The following is a 15,139-nucleotide window of genomic DNA, read 5'->3' as shown; positions in this document are numbered from 1 at the left end:
TTTAAAGAAACTCAGTGAGCTACAAAAAAGACAATTTAACAAAATCAGGAAAGCAATAAATGAACAAGAGAAATCAAAGAAAATTCTAGAGCTGAAGAATACAATGAATGAAATTCAGTAGAGGACATCAACAACAGAATGGATCAAGCAGAAGAATCTGTGAGGTGGAAGACAAGAACTTTGAAATTATTCAGTTGGAGGGGAACAAATTAAAAATAAAGAGTGGTATACCATCTGTGGTATACCATCAAAAGTCACAATTTTGGAATTATTGCCATTCCCAAAGGAGAAAAGGGAGAGAGAGTAGAAAGCTCATTTAAGGAAATAATGGCAGAGAATTTCCCAAATCTGAAGATTTGGACAGCCAAGTTAAGCTGACAGATCACTAAATTAAAAAATCAACCTAAAGAGACACCTCTCCAAGAAACATTACAATAAAAATGTCAAAAATCAAAATCAAAAAGAATCTTAGAAGCCACAAGAGAAATAAACATGTAACTTACAAAGAAACTCCCAATAAAGCTGTAAGCAGATTTCTCAGCAGAAACCTTACAGGTCAGAGGAGAATGGGATGTTATTTATTCAAAGTGCTGAAAGAAAAAAGAAAAAAAGATTCCAATCAAGAACACCTTGCCCAGCAAATCTTTCTTTCACAAACAAAGAAAAGATAAAGGCTTTCCAGAAAAAAACAAAAGCTGAGGGAGTTCACCACTACACCCAAATACTGAAAGATCTGAAGGAAGAAATAGACAATATAGTAGTGAACTGAATACCCCACTTTCAACAATAGATAGATAAGTCATACATAACAAAAAAATTTTGGACTTGAACCATACTTGAAGTCAAATGGACCTAACACACATATACAGAACATTCTGTTCAACAGCAGCAGGATATGTTCTTCTTAAGCATACAGAGAGCATTCATCAGGAGAGCTCATGTGACAGGTCACAAAACAAGTCTTAGCAAATTTAAGATTGAAATCATACCAAGTATCTTCTCCCACCACAATGACACTAGGTATCAATAACAGGAGGAAATCTGGAAAATTTATGAACAAATGGTTGTTCATACTCCTGACCAACCAATAGGCCAAAGAAGAAATCAAAGTGGATGTCAAAAAAATCTTTAAACAAATGAAAATGGAAATACAACATACCAAAAACTATGAGACTACAAAGGCAGTTCTAAAGGAAAAGTTTGTAGTGATAAATGCCTACATTAAGAAAAAAAAAAAAGATCCCAAACAACATCACTTACACCTCAAAGAAGTAGAAAAACAAGAATGAGTCCAACATTAGCAGAAGGAAGCCAATAAAGATCAGAAGGAATGAAACAGACACCAGAAAAACAGTAGAAAAGATCAATGAAACTAAACACCACTTTCTTAAAAAGATACACAAAATTTATCAATCTTTAGTTAGACTAGGAAAAAAGACCAACCAAATAAAACCAAAAATGAAAAAGAAGACTTTGCCACTAATACCATACAAATACAAAGGCTCTTGAGGCTAGCATGAACAATGCATGCCAACAAACTGAATAGCCTAGAAGAAATGGATAAATTTCTAGAAACTTACAGCCTACAACACTGAATCATAAAGAAACAGAAAACCAAACAGACCAATAATGAGTAAGGAAAGTGAATCAGTAATTAAAAACTTCCCAACAAAGAAAAGCCAGGACTAGATGTTTTCACTGGTGAAATCTACCAAACACTTAAAGAATTACCATTAAACCTTCTCAAACGCTTCCCAAAAAATTGTGGAGGAGAGAATATTCACAAACTCACCTTATGACGCCACCATTACCCTGAAACAGAAACCAGACAAGGACACTTCAAGGTCAATAAGGATACAAAATTCTCAACAAAATATTAGCAAAGCAAATTCAACAGCACATTAAAAAGATCATACATCATGATCGTGGAGGATTTATACCTGGGATGCAAGGATGGTTCAACTTATACAAATCAATAAATGCGATATTTGTATAAAAGGAAAATACCTCAACATAATAAAGGCCATATATGACAAGCCTATAGTTAACATCATATTCAGTGGTGAAAGGGTGAAAACTTTTCCTCTAAAATTAGGAATAAGACAAAAGTACCCACTCTCACCACTTTTGTTCAACATGGTATAGTCAGCTCTTCATGGTTCCACATCCACAGATGCAACCAACCACAGATCAAAAAATTTCTACAAAGTACCAAATAGCAATACTTAAATTTGCAGTATACTGGCAACTATTTACTATGTTTTTACATAGCAAGACAATTCATTAATAATACATAATAATACATTGTATTAGGTATTATAGGTTATTTAGAGATGATTTAAAGTATATGGGGGGATGGGATAGACAAACACACCATTTTATGTAAGGGAGTTGAGCATCCATGGATTTTGGTATCTTCAGGGCTCCTGAAACCAAACCCCCAAGGATACTGAGGAACGACTGTATTGGAAGTCCTAGTCAGAGCAATCAGGCAATAAAAAGAAATGAAAGCCATCCAAATAAAAAAGGAAAAGTAAAACTGTCTTTGTCTGATGATATTATCTTTAATGCATAATATCTTAAAGATACCACCAAAAAAAAAAAAAAACCTGTTAGAACTAATCAAATTCAGTACAGTTGCAGGATACAAAATTATCACACAGAAATCAGCTGCAGTTCTATACACTAACAACAATGTATCTGAAAAAGAAATAAAACAATCCCATTCACAATAGCATCAAAAAAACTACTTAGAAATAAATTTAATCAATGAGGTGAAAGCTCTGTATACTGAAAACTACAAGATTTTGATAAAAGAAACTGAAGACACAAACAAATGGAAAGACATCTTGGGCTTATGGATTGGAAGAATTAATATTGTCCTCATGTCCACACTACTCAAAGCCATCTGTAGATTCAGTGCAATCCTCATCAAAATTCCAATGGTATTTTTCATAGAAATAGAGAAAACAATACTAAAATTTGTATATCGAAACACACACCAAAAAAAAAAAAAAAAAAAGCCCTGAATAGCCAAAGCAATCCTGAGAAAGAATAAAGCTGGAAGCATCACACTTCCTGATGTTACATTATACGAGGAGGCGATAGTAATAATGGTATGGTATCGGCATAAAAATAGACACACAGACCAATGAAAACAAAACCCTCACATACACTGTCAACTCATATTTGACAAGGGGGCCCAGAATACTCAATGGCAAAAGGATAGTATCCTTGATAAATGGTGTTAGGAAAACTGGAGAGTCTGAGGCACAAGAATGAAACTGAACTGCTACCTCTACAACTCTCAAACATTAACTCGAAATGAGACAACATAGACAATCCACTCTCCAACATTGGCAGTGAATTTTTTGGATATGATACCAAAAGCACAAGCAACAAAAGCAAAAATCAGTAAGCGGGACTACATCAAACAAAAAAGCTTCTGCAAAGTAAAGAATCTATAAAATGAAAAGGTGACCCACATAATGAGAGAACATGTTTGCCAATCATGTATCTGATAAGGGGTTAATATCCAAAATATGTGAAGAATTCTTACAGTTGAATAGCAAAAGCAAATAATCCAATTATAAAATGGGCAGAGGCACTGAATAGACACTTCTCCAAAGAAGACATACAGATAAAAACAGGGAAGTGAAATGATGCTCAGCATCAGTAACCATCAGAAAAGCAGATCAAAACCACCATGAGGTATCACCTCCCCCTTATTGAGATGGCTGCCATCTGAAAGACAAGAAATAACAGACATTGGTGAGGATGTGAAGAAAAGGTTGGTGGGAATATAAACTGGTATATCCATTACAGAAAACAGTGTGACGTTTCCTTAAAAAATTTAAAACAGAACTACCATATGATCCAGCAATCCCACACCTGGGCATATATCCAAAGGAAATGAAAACGCAAACTTTGGAAAGGCATCTACCCACCATGTTCATTGGAGCATCACTGACAATAGCTAAGACAGGGTGTACCCACACAACGGAGTATTATTCAGCCATGAGAATGAAGGAAATTCTGCTGTTTGTAACAACATGAATGGACCTTGAGGGCATTATGTTAGCAAAATAAGTCAGAGAAAAACAAATACTGTATGAGCTCACTTATATGTGGAATCTAAAAATGCCAAATTCATAGAAACAGTGATGGTTACCTGAGGCTAGGGGTGACGAAAAATGGAGAGACTGTTGATCAAAGGGAACAAACATCAAGCTATATGATGATTAAGTTCTGGGGATCTAATGTACAGCATGGTGATTATAGTCAGTAATACTGTATTATGTACTTGAAAGTCACTAAGACAGGAGGCCTTAACTATTCTCACCACAAAAAAGAAGTGGTAATTATGTGATGTGATAGAGGTGTTAGCTAACACTGTGGTCATAATCATTCTGCAATATGTAAGTATCAAATCAATACGGTGTATGCCTTAAACGTACACAAATGTTACCAATGTCACATATCAATCATATCTCAATAAAGCTGGAAAAAAATCACAATGGCAAACACTGATTAGTAAAAGTTGACACACTTTTAAAAATGTGGTAAGCCAAATTTTGAACTGATCCCAAAGGAATAGTTCAGAAAGCAAAAATATTTTTAAAAGAAAAAAAAAGTGTTTTAAAAACTAAAAAAGAACAGTATGGAACAAGAGACAGTTTGTAATAATTAAAAATAAAATACATATTAAAACTCAATGTCTCAGAAGACAACAGTTGAATGAATCTCCCAGGCAGACAGAAGCAGAGGTAGTTCTGGGGTGGAAGCCACTGGAATTCTGCCACACGAGCTGCTTCCACTCCACATCCCAGCCTACTCCGCCACTCAGCTTCCAGGGCGCCTTGTAAATTTAGTCCCTCCTAAATGGGCTGAAGCAGACAGGGCCTTTGGAGCTTTCCTTCCTTCCTCCTCTCACACAGCGCCAGAATGTTCTAATCAATGTGACCAGTGACTTCAGTAGACAGTCAGAATGCAAGACGCCAAATCTCTCAATACTCAGTTCAGTCTAAACAGACACCGCCCTGAAGCAGGGAGGAGGGAGAAACCCCCAGAAATGTCCCATTTACTGTGCAACATACACTGCGAAGGGGGCGTCTCCCCCCTGCATTTCCTGCTTCCCCAGTCAGCTTTCCAATGATAAAAACATAGGAAAATACGAGCCTTTGTCACCCATCACTGTTGAATAATGATGGCTTCAGTCATGAGTCGGCTCAGATAAGGAAACGCACTGCCTGGAAAATGTAACGTTCCATATTCATCCATCTGAGCTCTCACAAATGCCTTCTTGGCACCATCATATTTTGTGTGATTAATTTTCCACTAGATTTACAAAGGAATAGAAATTCTTCTTTATAAAAGTTTGACTTGTATTTTCTGAGTAACTCCTGACACCAAATGCTGAAATTATGCCTTAGCTTTCAGCAAGGGAAAAAAAAAAAAACCATTTTCTCCAGCCAGACTATTTAGTTGGACATTATCTTTTCTAACATAACTATATGCTTCATCAGGTTTATTCAGCAAAAGCACATATTGGATGTGTATTAGAATATTCTGAGTCTTCAGGCTGATTGTAGTCCTCCTAAAATTCCATACAGAAAGAAGAGAGTAAAATTCAGTGTCCCAGTTTCCTAGTCCATGATGTACAGACCACAGCACAACCATCAGGGTACAATCCCAAGAGTATGCACAGAAGATCTTTGTAGGAGAATGGCATGATGCTGAACTGGCCTTAATGTCCATTCTCAGAATACAGAATTATCCCTCTTTTCTGAATTCGAGTCAGGGTCATGGAAAAGTGATATTAACTTTAGGGTCCTATGTCAAATGAAGAACCAGAAAGTAAGGTGTACATAATTAGGTGCCATGCCTCCATGTCAGGAGGCACTATATTTTGCAGGCAGTCTTTGTAGACAGCAAATGTAGAAAAAAAACAGACACAGCTTTCCCTCATGTCCCCCTAACCTACCCTGCCCCCACCAAATGCTTACACACACACACAGTTTGATTCATTACATATAAGATAGGGCCAAAGAATCTTTCTCTCTAAAAACCCCCAGTGATAATGAGCTAGGGGACCACTGTCCTAAGTCATCTTTTAAGTCCCTTCCAGGGCTTTTGTAGATAGAAAATATGGCCTGGGCTCTCCAGAAGCCTGAAATACAGTTAGAAAGTTAACGGGTGGGAGGGCATAGCTCAGTGGTAGAGCACGTGCTTAGCATATTCAGGATCCTGGGTTCAACCCCAAGTAACTCCATTAAAAAAATAAACAAACAAATAAATATCTAATTACTTCCCCCCTACCTAAAAAAAAAGTTAAGACAGAGCAGGACAATATAAGGTAAGTGTTATGTGAGCTATGTGAGTATCATAAATAACCAAAGTTCTAGCAATGTAAAGGTTCAGAAGCTCATCTCTACAGGAGGAAGACCCCTAGGTTAAGTCTCAGAGAATTTTTCTAGTGTGCAAAGGCAGGAGAGAAGGACGAGGCCATTCCTGCAGAGAGGTAAGAGAAGAGGACCAAAGCACGGGGCAGCAGGCCCAGTAACCCATGCAGGTGAACACTGGCTACAAGCAGGGCCAGCTTGGTCTTGACCCACAATTCTCCCCTCTGGAGAGTGTTCACCCAGGTTGATTTACCTTACGATGTCCTGCAGGGGGAAGATGAGCCTTCTACACTGATGTCACCAGCCTGGTGTGTCTTTCAAGGCCTAACTCAAATCCAGCCTCTTGCATACAGATCAACCCAAAACGTAATTTTTTCCTCCTTGGAACTCATCTAGAGATGAACTGAGAGCACTTAATCCAGCTCCCTTATATTATGTATCATTCTGAAAGTTTCAGTTGCTTGCCCAATGTCCCACAGGGAGGAGAGCCAAGCAAAGTGGAACCCTGGTCTCTTGTTGAAAGCCCAGTGTTCTCTGCATTACTTGTACTTTTCTTGCTGAAGGGACAAGGCACCAGTTTTACTGTCAAAGCCCATGTCTTGTAGCTTTCATCGTCATGCGTAGAGTCTAGCGCAGATTCAGATATATGGTGTCCCCAATAAATCTTCATGTAAAATAGAAATAAACTCCTTCAAATCTTTATTGAATAGAAGGCAGATAAAAGAGAAAGCGTAGCCGAGACTATTGGCCTCAACAGAACTTTTCCCAAATTCACCATGTTCTCTGTCCCTTTGTGTTTCTCAATATGCTCCCTGAAATTCACCCACTCCCCCAACCTTCCCCCAACCATCTTCCTTCTCCTCCGGATAACTCATCCATTTTTGAGTAACTTGCCTCACAGCTGACATCTCCTTGGAAAGCCATACCAGTTTGGTGTCCCTGCTCCGTATTCTCATAGCACCATTTGCTTATCCCAGGCAAAGAACAAATCACATTTGATGTCAGTCCTTCCAACAGCACTGTGAGCCACTCGCAGGGAGGCACCCCATCTTTACCAGTTCTGTTTCCTCACTAGCTAGCATGGTCCCTAGTAAAGAAGTAGAACCTACTTCTTTACTAGGTAAAGAATGTGTAAATGTGGAGTGAATGAACTATTTTTTGCTCTCCGTACCCGGAAGTTTATACTATGACATGTGACCACCACTGGATCAGAAAGTTATTCATGTGTTGGACAAATATGATACAGACACTACTAGGGAAAAAGCAACAGATCAACCAAGTTACAGGTAACTATAACTTAATTGAATCATTTGGTCTTACTAAATTTGGTCTTACTAAACTAAAAACAAAAATTTACTTTTTCAAGTGCAATTTTTCAACATTTATATTTTTGTTTTTGTCAAATTATAGTGAAAATATGATGACACTGTTTTTAAGAGGGTAGTGGTATACCTACATAGTGGAATATTATTTGACAATAAAAAGAAGTGAAATATTGGTACATGCTACAACATGGATGAACCTTAAAAACATTCAGTGAAAACATATGTTAAGTGAAAGAAGCCAGTTGCAAAGGACTATATATTATATGATTCTGCTTATATTAAATAGCCAAAAAAAACCAAATCTAAAGAAACAAAGTAGGTTAGTGGTTGCCTAGAGCTGGGGAAAGTTGAGGGGCTAAGGTGATGGCATATAGGGTTTTCTTCCTGGGTGAGAAAAATGTTCTAAAATCAGTTTTGGAGATGACTGCACAATTCTGTCAAAACGCCACTGAATTGTGCACTTCAAATGGGTGAACTGTATGGCATGTGACTCATTTCAATAAAGCTTTTAATAAAAATAGGATCAGGCTTCCACTTCCTGGAAGATGGAGCAAACATACTTCCCCCTATTCCACCAGCAAAGTATAACTAAAATCCCTGGACACTGTGTATATAAACAACATAAGAAGACTCAAGTAGAGAGAAGACAGACATTCAAGGACATTATAGATAATTCAATATTCTAAAAAGTTGTTCAAGTAGCCCAAAGAAAGGCAGAAAAAAAAATACAAAAAAGAACAAAACAAACAACAAACAAAAAGAATAAAACAAAAATTAAGATGGCACATTTAAGCCCTAATAACCATGAAAAGTTATATTAAATATATGTGGTCTAAAAACAACAATTAAAAAGAGACAGGCAGGATGGATGGATTTTTAAAAATTATCCAACTATATTCTATCTCCAAAAATCCCACTTTAAATACAGGCAGGTTGCAAGTAAAAAGATAAGAATATACCATGCAATTATCAAAGGAAAATAAGAATAGCTATGTTAATATCAGATAAGTAGATTTTAGAACAAGGAAAATTACCAGAGACAAAAAGAGACATGATATAATGATAAAAGAGATAATCCAAACACAAAAAAAGGCATAGCAATCCTACATATGCATGCATATAACAACAGAGCTGCAAAGTATGTAAAGCAAAACTGACAGGAAAAAAAAGAAATCTACAATTATACATTAAGATTTCAACATCCCTCTCTCAATATTGACAGAACTACTCAGAAAATCAGCAAGGTTATAGAGAACTTAATAACACATCAACCAACAGTATCTAATAAACATTTATAGAACAGTCCACCAAACAGCAGAATACACGTTCTTTTCAATCACCCATAGACTATGTATCAAGATAAATCATATCCTGAGCCATAAAACAAACCTTAACAAACTTATAATAGTTGAAATCATACAGAGTCACTATCCACAATGAAATCAAACCAAATAAAAATCTCCAAATGCTTAAAAATTAAACACTTCTAAATATTCCATGAGTCACAGAGGAAGTCTCAAAGGAAATTTAAAAATACACTGAACTTTAAAATTACATTGAACTGGATGAAAATGAAAATACAACATATAAAATTTGTGGGACACCACTGAAGTGATGCTAGGAGGGAAATTTATGCACTAAATGACTATGTTAGAAAAGAGAAGTGTCAAATCAGTAATCTAAGTTCTCACCTCAAGAGCCTAAAAAAGAGCAAGATTAAGTCAAAGCAAGCAGAAGGAAGAAAATAAAGAACAAAAATCAATGAAATTCAAAGTAGAAAAACAATCATGAAGTCAATGGGGAAAAAAGGCTGGTTCTTTGAAAAGATGAATAATTGTCAAACCTCAAGCAACAGAGGCAAAGAAAGAAGACACAGATTACCAGTATCAGGAAGGAAATGTGTGGTATCACCACAGTCCCCGCAGACTTCAAAAAGATAATAAGGGAATGCTAGGACTATCTCTGCAAGCATAAATTCAGCAACTTAGATGAGATGTACCAATTCCTCAAAGACAGACTATCCAACTCATCCAACATGAATTACAAAACTTGAATAAGCCTGTAACTATTAAGGATATTGAGTTATAACTTTAGAGCTCCCAAAAGAGAATTTGCAAGACCAAGATGGTTTCTCTGGCCAATTCTACCAAACATTTAGAGAAGAGTTAATATTGATTCTACATTATCTCTTCCAGAAAATAGAATAAGAAAGAACACTTCCCAATCTATTTTATGAAGATAATATTGCCCTGATGCCAAAACCAAGCAATATTAAACAAATATTCTTGTGAATGTAGATGCAAAAAATCCTCAACAAAATAGCAAGTAGAATTCAGCAAAACATAAAAACAATTATGTCAATTATACCTCAATTTTTTAAATGTTTGTTAAAAAAGAATTATATACCATGACCAAATGGGGATTATTGTAGGGATCCAAGCCTGGCTCAATGTTTGATAGTCAAACAATATAATCCACTATATTCACAGTCTAAAAAGAAAAAGCCCTTGATCTTATTAATGTGAAAAATGCATTGGAAAAAAAAATCAACACCCATTCATGATTTAAAAAAAAAAAAAGCAAAACTTCTCAGTAAGGAGAGAGAACTTCCTCAACTTGATCCATAGTCTACAAAAACCCACAGCTAACATCATACTGAAGGGTGAACAACTGAATGCTTTCTCCCTAAGTTCAGGAACAAGACAAGAATGCTTACATTCACCACTTTTACCCATAGCTGTACTGGAAGTTCTAGCCAATGCAGTAAAGCAAAATAAGCAAATAAAAGGCACACAGACTGGAAAGGAAGAAATAAATTATCCCTGACTACAGATGATACGATTGTCTATGTGATAAATCCTAAGACTGCTACAAAACAAGAACTTTCTAAAGCTAGTTAAGTGAGTCTGCAAAGTCACTGAAGACAAGATAAATATACAAAATTGTATTCCTATATATTAGCAATGAACACTTGGGACACTGAAAGTCAAAATACAATAGCATTTGGTGGTGTTCAAGAAAATTAAAAAACACAAAAGGTATAAGTCTAACAAAACATGACAAGCCTTATATATGGAATACTACACTACTACACAATGCTGCTGAAAGAACTCAAAGAAGATCTACATAGATACAAGTACATACTTATCAGAATAAGTAAAAGATAGTAACAATACCAAATGCTGGTGAGAATGCAGAGAACCTGGACCACTCATATTGTTGGGGGAGAATGTAAAATGGTGCAGCCACCCTAGAAAACAGTTTGGCAGTTTCTTTAAAATCGAAATATGAAATCATCATACAACCCAGTAATTGCCCTCCTGCACATTTATCCCACAGAAATGCAGACTTATGCACACAAAAACACCTGGGCATGAATGTTCATAGCAGCTTTATTTGTAATAGCCTCAACTGGAAATAACCCAGACATCCTTCAACAAGTGAATGGCTAAACAGTGGCATGTCTATACCATGGAATACTACTCAGCAATAAAAAGGAATAAACTATTGAAACAACCACTTACATAAATATCCAGGTGAATCTGAGTACAAAGAGCCAGTCCCAAAAGGTTACATACTGTCTAGCTCTGTTTAGAGACCATTCTTGAAATGTCAAAGTCAGAAATGTTGAACAGCTCAGTGGTAGCCTGAAGTTAAGTAGGGGCAGAAGGGGGAAGAAGGTGGGTATGGCTATAAAAGGGCAACACAGAGGGTCCTTGTGGGGATGGAAATGTTCTGTATCTTGACTGTATCCATGTTAACATCTTGGTTGTGATATTGTGCTGTAGTTTCGCAAGATGCTCCCAAAGGAATAAACTGGGTAAATGGTACATGGGATCCCTCTGCATTATTATTATTTTTTTTTATAATTGCATGAAAAGCTAGAATCTTGAGATCTGCAATTTCAAAATTAAAATTTTAATTTTAAAAAGTGTCATGCTACATGAAATAACATGAATAAAATTTTCAACAAGCAAAAGAAAGTTTCTGTGTGTGGATTAATAGCTTGTTCCTTTTTTAAACTGAAGTATAGTTGATTTACAATGTTGTACTGGTTCCTGGTGTACAGCAGTGATTCAGTTACACATATGTATTCTTTTTCATTATAGGTTATTACAAGCTATTGAATATAGTTCCCAATGCTATATAGTAGGACCTTATTGTTTCTCGATTCTGTATATAGTAGTTTGTCTCTGCTAATCCCCAACTCCTAATTTATCCCTTCCCCTTTCCTTTTGGTAACTATAAATTTGTTTTCTATGTCTGTGAGACTGTTTCTGTTTTGTAAATAAATTCATTTGTGTCTTTTTTTTTGGATTCCACATATAAGTGATATCATATATTTGTCTTTGTCTGACTTACTTCACTTACTGTGATCGTCTCTAGATCCATTGCAAAAATATTTTTAAAAGAGCTCTTAAATATCTTATCCTGGATACTCATCCATCCCTCCAGCCTGATTGTCCCGTAGGGCTGCTGGGGCAACACAGCGGGGCAGAGGGCCACGTAAGGTGGGTCACACCCCTAGGAAGTCAATCAACTCCAAGTTAGACAAACTGTACCCCCTAATCCTGCTTCTGCTCTGCAGCCAAACAGGAGGGAGACTTGAAATTGCAAGTACTCTATCTTCCTGTCTAGGTAAAAGGGCACAAAGACAGCAGTCCACGCATACCTCACTCAGAGCTCTAACCAAGATAAGCAGGATGACGGCTGTGACAAGAGCTGGATTTCTCAAGAGGCTTATTAAGTGAGGAATCGACTTCTGTGGAGGTCATGGCTGCAGTTTGAAGGAAAGGGGAAGTAATTCACACTGGGGACTTCCACTCTGCCTACAATTTGCAAATGGAAAAGTGAAGCAGGAATTGAGATTAGAAAGGTGAGAAGGAAAGGTTTTAGTCCCCAGTTGCATGGTTGGCTGTGGGCATGAGGTAACGACCCCCACCACCCCAGGCACAGGACCTCCAGAATTCCCTTCAGGATGTACGTTGCCAGTAACACAGCAGAATCCAATTTCGATCATGTGGTATCTCCTGTCATATCGAATTGTTGCATCAAATCATTGTCTATGTTGTAAATTTAGCAACAGTCTGCATTTCATGCAGTTTTCTCAATTTGAAAAATTTAAATGTCTGAGTCATTCCAATGCCAATACTACACTCTAGTGGCTGGAACAGGTAGCCAGCTGGACAGAGCTGTACTTGCCTGTTGGGTCAGTTTTCTTTGTGGTAGTAATAGGAGTCTGTTTAGATATTAACACTCCTTATAAATTTGCAGTATTATTTTACAAAAATAAACTATTTGCCCATAATTCTAGGACTACACCTATGGTATAAGATCAGTATGTATGTGTTCGCTGCCATTTAAGGAAGAAAGGACAATTCTGCCTCCTCAGAGGGCAAGAATGTGTAGGGAGATATGTGGAGTGAAGGACACATGTCTTGGAGGGTCTCAGATCCAGCTCTGCCTCTGGTTAAGGATCACAGTCAAGTCACTCAGTTTTATGATGCCTTGGTTGCCCCTTCTATAAAAATGGGCATTTAAATAATGCCTCGCTCACCAAGTGGGAAATTTTTACAATTCCTGGCATATGTTAGCTTCTTAATAAATTATATATATATATTTACTTGGCATAAGTTTGTACCAGTTTACACATGCCAGAGACATTCAAACTTACATGAAATGTCACTAGGAAGAATTATGAAACAATTTCCTTTTCAATTTAGTTACCAAGATCGGATCATGAGACCCTATCTCCAAATGCTATATCTTTTAGTAATTCTTTGAAACAGGTTTTACTGCATGCTCACCACTCTTTTCAATACTTTACATGAAATATCTTATTTGATCCTACAACCACCCTATCAGAAAAGCAGCAGCAGAAAGTTCAAGGTCAAGACCACACAGCTTGTATGTGGCCCAAGGGGCCCTTGAACCTAGACACTGAACCCCATCTGCACCCTTCTTCTACTGTGCCTCCCTAAGGCAAGGCCAAGCATGTGGAGGGGAACATGCCCTTGAGAGCTGTGTTATCTCTGAAGGCTTAATGTTAACAAGACTTAAGATCAGGCTGACCCATTTTAGAGCACAGAGAAGTGAGCTACCGCCCAAGAATCAAAATACGCATTTCCAACTAAAAATTCTTCCTACCCACTCACACTTTATTTGCTGGCCATGTCTCAACCAGGAAAATGAACAAGCAAAATGTTCACATTTGTTCAGCGTTTTACGGTATGTGGTTCCTTCAAACTCCTTGAAGACTATTTTTAACCTCACAATAGCGCTGACACAGCAAAGTGTCATCCCCGGTTTTTATACATCTGAGACTGAGATGGTTAAGTGGACCATCTGAGATCACATAACCAGGAAATGTCAGAGTTATGACCCTTAGTCTCCATTCTTCACTACCAGTCCTGTTCTTTCCCCTCCAAGGTCTCTGTAAATAAGGTCTCTAAAAACTCCTGTTTCTAAGTAGAAGATCTCAAAGCCTACTTTCAACAGGGCCAGCAGTTCAAAATCCAGTCTTTATTAAGGGGAAAATGGAAACAAGTTGGAGGTTGATTTGGCCAGAGTACCACATTCTTAAGGAGACTTCACTGGCCTTTTCCTGTTGCCAAGTCAACTTTGGCCCCTCCAAGCCACAAAGAGATTATGACAGGGAAAGCTAAGGAGGTGTGAATTCTCATTCTATCTTTAAATCCATCAGCACAAGAGAAATAAATCTTCATCTGCCAGCTTTCAGGATCAGTAACTGCTGCTGCATTTGGAGGACACACATCATATTTTGCCTTACAATCAGGAGGCGATGGAACTGGTTTTGTGTATCAGTGTTTTCAGAACTTCCAATAAAATCAGAAGAGGATGGAGCGGCTTTTCCCAAAATCATCACATCAGACTTCTAGTGGCTCATCCCATCCCAGTGTTCCTCAGAACACACCTGTGTTTTCAAACTGTATCTATTATATCCCAATACCTTGCCTTCAGAAGGCATGTTAGCTGTTAAGTTGGAAGGGTCCTGTCCCTTGAAATCACTATGCTCTATCCTGGAAAACCTATCAACCATTCATGTTTAAATCTTCATTCAAAATGAAACCATACTGATTGCCTTTTTTACTGAAGCGGGGAAATCTCTGTACAGATAGAACTGGCTGCCCGTCTGTCGGCTACCATGACGTCTGATGGTGGAGGCAGGACACTTCAGGGACTTCTCAGTTTGAGAGGCAAAGTCACCCTCAAGCACAGGGAGACAACCAAGACTATGCTTTCCAAAGTTGCCTGGCAAATTATCTTGTCCCCTAAAAGAAAAACAAATCACTACAGATCTATGCAGCTGCAAGCAATTACTCATCTCCATGAAACACTCACTTAAAAGACTAATTCAAATGACTCCGCTGCCTACACCTGTGTGAGGAAAGT

The 15,139-nt window shown here is 37.4% G+C and overlaps 1 long non-coding RNA gene across 1 annotated transcript in view; it reads right to left on the bottom strand.

The window, feature by feature from the left end:
• LOC123612044 (uncharacterized) overlaps window positions 1-15,139 on the bottom strand; it is a 227,328-nt gene that overhangs the window by 136,621 nt on the left and 75,568 nt on the right. The window lies entirely within an intron of this gene.

Source organism: Camelus bactrianus, chromosome 15 (assembly GCF_048773025.1).
Source record: "Camelus bactrianus isolate YW-2024 breed Bactrian camel chromosome 15, ASM4877302v1, whole genome shotgun sequence".
Taxonomy (NCBI): Eukaryota; Metazoa; Chordata; class Mammalia; order Artiodactyla; family Camelidae; genus Camelus; species Camelus bactrianus.
Note: the sequence above shows the minus strand (reverse complement) of the source record. Positions and strands in the feature narration are given on the sequence as shown.